Here is a 7550-nt window from a genome sequence, read left to right as displayed (position 1 = left end):
CCTCCCCCGACTCCTCTCCAATCCCGCCGCTGGCGGACTACCACCCCCACCGGCGACCTCCCTCCCTCCCTTCCTCCTGAGATCTACGGATGTGGCAACAGCGGCCGAAACCCACCCATCGCCCATGGATGGATGGGGACGGGGCACCGACGGCGGATCCGCACCCACCTTCTCTCGGGGGATCCTGCCGCGATGGCCCTGGTGATTTGCTACTGCATCGTCTACTGCTTCAACCACGACGCCGTCATCTACTGCTTGAACCACGATGTCGGTTCTTCGTCGACCTCCACCACGCGCGCTGGCATCCGTCCATCTCCGGCCATGGTGACCGCGGATCTCCGACCATGATGGGTACGTCTGTCTCCCCCCTCTCTCACCCTTCCTGCCTGCCTCGACGCCTTAATGTTTCGGTGTCATCTCTGCTCGTCACAGCTCCTTCATGCGGTGCGCGCATCGGTGGATCTGGCACGCGCGAGGCAGTGGATCTAGGTTGCGAGATTAGGGGTAACAGCGGGGGTTGCGTAGTTGCGAGCTGGATTTGTTTATTTGGCGCATTTTCCCTCTCTGTTAATTGACGAGTGGTGGAGCAATTAAGAGATTTTTCTGTTCCAGACCGCACTGATATATTGGGACCTTGTTTAGTATTCATTGACTATCATAGTCTCAACTTTAAGCCAAGCAGATGATTTCCTCACGTAGCATCAATGAATACATGAGGAATTGCTGTGTCTCCTGGCAAGTTGTGTTAATTTCGTAGGGTTGTATACTAACCTTGTTTTGATCTTGCTGATGCAGGGTAAGGAGTTGAAAGGCGCAGGTGGTCAGGCCTGCAATGAGTGCGCCCTCCTGGTCTGCCGCCCTTGCTATGAGTATGAACATGAGGATGGCGTACAACAAGGAGTTGACGGCCTACTCAAGCGCCAAGGGAAGGCGGCAGGCTGGCAGCGCCACCAAGAGCCCAACACGAACCTCCAATATTGAGTCCTACCTGTAATTCACGGATAAGGGTATTGATTAAGCTACTCCTGCCCTTCTGATTGATTAAAACGGCTGTTGATGCTTGTGCTAGCTTGCTAGGCCCTTCTGATTAAGTTACTCCTTAATCTTAGTGCTTCAACCTCCAAGATCTACTAGTTTTCTTGCTGAAATGAATGCAGGCATTTCAATTCCTTATGTTTCTACTCCGGGTTTTAGTCATAGAGCAAGGAATTCAGTATAAATTTAGGTGTACTTCAAGGGGTTGTCGTATGTCCAACACCAATTTCTGAAATGAATGTGGGTATTCCCTATCATAGTACTCCGGGTTTTAGTCAATTGCCTGTTTACAGTGTTGTTTTCTTTTGAGATATTACCCCGCTGCAGAAAATTCAGAGAAAGAAAGTTAAAATTCAGAGTAGAACTTCATGAATGTACTGCTCTCATAAATTCACTTTAAGATTGGTGTTCTAGGCCAAGTTATTTAGCCAATTTGATGTTGTTCAGAATTTCTGAATGTACTCCGAGCATGCAAGCTAATTTACCTCGAGCATATTGTTTTCATCAGACTAGTGTACCTTGAGCATGCAAAGTAAACACATGCTACTCCACTTGTCTATTTGTACAGAAACTTTTGTTTAAATAAACCGAGCAAATAATCCAAATGGTGCGAACACATTCTGTTATGAAATTTGTCTACTCCACTTGTTTGACTGTGTTGAAACCATTGTTTGCATGTTTCTAAAATACAGAGAAGAACACCCTGTGTTCTGGTAAAATATTTGTTGGCTATGATATGAAATTCCATGATGTGTGTGTTGTTTCAGTTTCTGTAGCTACAACAAAGTCCCAGTTTACTCTGTACTTGCTGCTGATGATTGCTGGCTAAATTTACAGTTGAAATAACAGTAGCCAAGGAGTAGATACAAGACGTATTTACCGTATTTTGCATCGAATGTTCAAAATCAGTTTTGTTCTTGTTCTGCGAGTCAAATTGCATAAAATGGGAGTATCACAACATGCATATACTGAAGATGGGAGTATCACAACCTGAATGTGCAGCTTATGTAGTTTCTATATTTTTTTAACTCCACTTGTCTATTTGTACAGAAACTTTTGTTTAAATAAACCAAGCACATAAACCAAACGGTGCGAACACATTCTGTTCTGAAATTTGTCTACTCCACTTGTTTGTTTGTACTGAAACCTTTGTTTGCATGTTTCTAAAATACGGAGAAGAACACCCTGTGTTCCGGTAAAATATTTGTTGGCTATGATATGAAATTCCATGATGTGTGTGTTGTTTCAGTTTCTGTAGCTACAACAAAGTCCCAGTTTACTCTGTACTTGCTGCTGATGATTGCTAGCAAAATTTACAGTGGCGGTGTCGAGGAGGAGAGCAGCGGGCTGGAGCAGCTGCCGCTGGTTTTCTTACTGTTTTTTTTAAATGTCACAACTTACTATGCCGCTACCTAGTAAAAACCAACTTTGTTAGTACCCAGTAAAAACGAACCTGCTTTGCCACTAGCAAATAATGCACCATCTTGAATTGCAATTGATCCAATTCCCCTAGTTGCCAGAAATCAAAGCTTATGGCGGTGACCTACTGTTTGAGAGCAGCAGGGGCTTTGTCCTGGTTTACTGGCCTAAATTTTGTTAACACATTGGTACTACTACTAGTGGTATTGTTGGCATGATAAATGTCCCGAATCTTGTTGTTTATGATTGGGAGCACAGTCGTACTGTTACAACATGTTGTTGATTTTTTTGTATAGAGTCAGATGCTGTTGATTTTAGTACTAGTCAGACCTAAAATATTATTACCGTTTAAAGTGACCGTTTCTCCTTTTGTATGTTAGTTGGTTGTGCCCCTCTGCTGGAGGATCTCAGTCCAACTACTCTGGATGCATCTATGACATGGTGGACAAGGCAGTAGAAGCATGTGACATGGCAGCCAAGGGAGTTGTTTTGTGGGATGAAGTGTTGGTAAAGACAACAAGCCCCAAGGATCTGCATATGCGTTGCAAGTAACTCTGCCGCAACCGCGGCCGGCTGTGCTTCTTCCTTGGCTACAAATCACCTAGGTGAGCTCTATCCCTCTCTGTGGTGCTTCTGGTGGCCTTGTACTGGTGATTGTGGTGTTGTGCTCTGACCAGTGGCATGATTTACGCACTATGGCAATTTTAGGTTTAGGGAAAATATGCACTGTTGCTCCTGATCAAACCAATTGGCCAATATCCAGTTATCCTGCTATGTGTATGGATTTGTTTATGTGGATTTGGTCTAATCTATGTCCTCCTGTTGATCTACTGGTCCGTGTGTGTGTGTGTGTGTGTGTGTGTGTGTGTGTGTGTGTGTGTGTGTGTGGAGTAAAGTTGTGGTTTGTGCTTCTCCTTTGTAACATGATGAAACAAGCACCTGTAGCGTCTGAGTTAGTGGGTGTTTGTCTACATGGTAAAGCTTCTTTGCCATGTATTTCATAAGGATGTGAACAATCTACTACATGCTCACAAAGCTATTGACTTAAATTTTTTGTTTCTTTGCTGTCAATGTTCGCCAAGCTATTTAAACGACGATGACAAAAGGAAATCATGAATACTCATATAGAAACTATATGGTAATAACTATACACGTTATCATTGAGTTTGCTGTGTGTTTATAGAATGACATGGTTAGCTAATTAAGCCCTGTCCGTGTATCTTTTAGAATTTGCTTCATTGGTAGCACATTCAGATATATTAATTAATTTTGTGCATGTTGGAGAATTTAGACGATGATAACAAACCGTAATCACGAATACTTGTATAGAAACTTGCACGACCATCTTGTTTAATTTTGTGATATTCCTCCATACTAGGAGTTAATCAGCTGAACTGTTATTCAGCTTTCATTGGCAGTTTTAATTTCACTGAAATCATCTTTTCTTTTCTATGCTCATGCTCAAGCCTGGTAGTATATTTTTTTCCAAATGGTCTGTTTATTTGATTTATCTGTTGTTTGATTTTGCTCCATCAGCTTTCCTGATGTCCCTGTACATATATATGTTGGTTGTAATCTTCTTGAAGAATGCAAGTACTTGATATTCCATTCTGTTCTTGTAGGTGAATGGAACTCCGTTGAGGACTTCTACCCATGTTGAAGAGCAGCTAGCTTTTGTACTGGTAGAGCGGTCTATTTGTAGATCCCATTATTTATGATTGTGTGGATCTGGGTGAAGTTTGAAGTTCCTGGGTATGCAAGATTCGATGGTTAAACTGGTTGATGTGATGTGAATGATTGTATGAAAACTGGTTGTTGTGATGTGAATGAGTGTATGTAGTTTCATATGTTCTGTTCTGTATAGCATATTATAATAAACTTATTTTAGCTATTATTTGAAGATTTTCATATGCTTTCTCTCTTCTGTCTGTTTGATATATACATATATATTGTTTATTAATAAGTTGTGAAAAATCTGACATTTGGGACCCATCTGTAAACTGGAGCTGGGAACAAAAGTTGGAAATAAAAAATAAATTGACTGCAAAATGTTGTGCGCTAGAAAATAAAAAGGCCAAATTGTAGGCCAGGCCCATGTAGCTTACTGAAATTAACATAAAATACATATATTAAAAGGGCTTGCCTAAAAAATAATACATGGGCTGAATTACTGGGTCAGACCCATGTAGCTAATAAAAACACAGGAAAAAAACACATTAAAAAAGCCGAATTGTTGGGCTAGGCTCATGTAGAAAACTGAATTGGACCGGACTGAATCTTATGCCACATCAGATTGCCACGTCGGATGCCTACGTGGCTTGGGGAGGCTGCTAGTGACAAAACAAAACAATAGGCATATTTTGGTCGTAAATGTCCACGACCTTCTCATAGAGAAGGTCGTTAATTTCAGTTTACGACCGCCAGCTTTTGACCTTCTGTTTTTGCTCAAAAAAGGTCGGAAATGAAAAACAATGACCTTTCATTGACCAATAGTCAAGGTCACAAGTTGACATATTTCTTGTAGTGGTAGTATATCTGCATTGGTAATGAGGCGCTTCAAGAGCTCTAGCATGTTATTCTCTATTTCTTGTTTATAATGTTCATATGACCATGTCTCTTCATTAATGGTATTTGGGTCAATGAACCCAATGCCATAGCGTCCAGCTTTTCTCATTTTGGACATCTTCATCCTGCATAATACCACAGAAAAGAATATATAGTAAGGATAATTACATGTAATGATCAACGAGAGCACTACAGCTAGCTTGAGACTTAAATTACAGAAATAAATCACTTACAGACAATAGCAACTGACGATAGATTTGTCGAGTGCGTCATAATTGAATAACTGAAACAGTTCTGTATACTCAATAGACAGAGCTAGCATATGGAATTATCCTCTTCCTTGACTTTCACCATGAGGAACTGTAGATTGTGGGTCTTGCAAATTTTCATGTACCATTGATGCAATTCATACATTCTCATAGGGAGGTTCTTGACCTCCTCGGGCTTGATCAAAGGTTCACCACGGACATATTTTTGTTTTATTTCCTCCTCTCTAAGTGGAGACATGTGCTCGATCTCAAGGAGTTGTCCAACAGTCATACCGATCATTTCAGCCTGCATTATATGCTCCTCGGTTATTACTAGATTGCCCAGCTGGGGAACGTTAACGGTTTGCCCACATATATATAGGGCGCCGGTACTCTTATGTGTTGTTGGCATAACAAGCGGGGGTATCGATTGCGTCGCCTGTTCTCCCAGCTGGGGAACGGTTTTCCGCATTTTTTGCCAGCTGCTTGGCTCGAGCTCGAGCTCGACTCCTTCTGTACTCGTGCTCAATGTGCCTTCCTGATTTGGCGCTCATAGTCTGAGTCAACAGGCTTGGGAGCTGGTGGTCTAGCCATACGAATAAAGTGGCAATCTTTTCCTCTGGCACTTTCTCCCTTGGCGGCGGTGCCGGTTTCGGTCCAAAATGGGCGTCCACTAGGGCCTTCACTATGGCTACGTTTTGCTCCTCGGTCATGTCGTAAGGCCTCTGAGGAAGAGGAGCGAGGCTTGGACCATATTTATATCGCTTGACTCCGCCTATACCTCCTGTACTACCTCGACTCGTAGCGCTACGCATCATAGCTGCGGCGTCTCTCTTCCCCGATTGCTGAGGCGACGGAGACGGCTGACGTGGCTGAGTTGGAGCAGGAGGAGGGGCCTAACGATGTGCCGGACTTGAAGCATGAGGATTGGCCTCACGCGGTGTCGGACTTGAAGCAGGAGGAGTGGCCTCATGCTGTGCCGGACTTGAAGCAGGAGGAGTGGCCTACTGCTATGCCGGACTTGGAGGAGGAGGAGTGGCCTCACATCGAGGAGGAGTCGGATGACGACGCGGTGTCGGTGGCCTTCGAAAGATGATGCAATCCTTTCTCCATAGGATGATATGATGTATGGCCTCTCCCAGTGTGTGCTCCTGGTGATGCCCAGGAATGTCAAGCTCTAGCCCTGAATATTGGTCCACCACCTCATCAACCATGACACGAGCATAGCCGGCTGGAATCGGGTTGCAATGGAAGGTTGCTTCGGGGGGATTTGTATAAGCAACGGCGTCTGCCACCTTCATGGATATGTTCTTCATTTTGAAGTGTGGCGGGCGACGGGGACGGGGACGGGGACGGGGCGGCGACGGGGGCGTCGACAAGGGGTGGCGATGGGGGCGGTGGGCGACGGGGCAGAGGAGAAGAAGCAGATAAAAACTGACGAAATTTGTAAGTGCCACTTATGTAGGATGGGCCTTTAGTACCGGTTGGAGCCACCAACCGGTACTAAAGGTCAATTTTTGCCAGGCCAAGCGGCGGGAAGGGTAGCCCTTTAGTACCGGGTGGTGACCTTTAATACCGGTTGGTGGCTCCAACCGGTACTAAAGACCCTACCTTTAGTACCAGGTGGAGCGACGACCCGGTACTAAAGGGGGTGCGCTGCCAGGCGAGGGGCGCAAAGTTTAGTCCCAACTCGCCGGCAAAGGGCAGCCGCACTGGTTTATAAACCCAGCTGCGGCTGCTCCTTCGAACTCCTCTATATAGCAGGCTTCTGGGCCTAACTATGGCGCGCTGTCCTGTGAGCCTGCTGGCCCTTCTGGGCCTGAATTTGCACACCCGAGGTCTGGCAGGCCCACTGGGCAGTGCCCCAACAAATTTTTATATAGTTTTTTTCTTTTCTGCATTATTTATTTTCTTCTATTTATTTTTGAGTAATTTTTTATATAGTTTTTTTCTTTTCTGCTTTATTTATTTTCTTCTGTTTATTTCTGAGGAGTTTTTTATATAGTTTTTTTTCTTTTCTACTTTATTTATTTTCTTTATTTATTTCTGAGTAGTTTTTATATAGTTTTTCTTTTCTTCTATTTATTTCTGAGTAGTTTTTTTATATAGTTTTTTTGTTTTATGCTTTATTTATTTTCTTCTATTTATTTCTGAGTAATTTTTTTAGATAGTTTTTTTCTTTTCTGCTTTATTTATTTTCTTCTATTTATTCTGAGTAATTTTTTTATATAGTTTTTTTCTTTTCTGCAGTTGTAATAAGTTACTAAAATTTTGAATTGCCGG

At 43.2% G+C, this 7550-nt stretch overlaps 1 long non-coding RNA gene across 1 annotated transcript; it reads left to right on the top strand.

Annotated features, from left to right (window-relative positions):
- The first annotated feature begins 6 nt into the window (after positions 1-6).
- On the top strand, positions 7-3957 carry LOC123057429 (uncharacterized). Its single transcript, XR_006426838.1, has 3 exons — positions 7-351; positions 796-1007; positions 2835-3957. It is a non-coding gene; the product is annotated as an uncharacterized lncRNA (long non-coding RNA).
- The last annotated feature ends 3593 nt before the right edge of the window (positions 3958-7550 follow it).

The sequence above is a fragment of the Triticum aestivum genome, chromosome 3A (assembly GCF_018294505.1).
Source record: "Triticum aestivum cultivar Chinese Spring chromosome 3A, IWGSC CS RefSeq v2.1, whole genome shotgun sequence".
Lineage (NCBI taxonomy): Eukaryota > Viridiplantae > Streptophyta > Magnoliopsida > Poales > Poaceae > Triticum > Triticum aestivum.
This window is presented reverse-complemented; position numbering and strand designations above follow the sequence as displayed.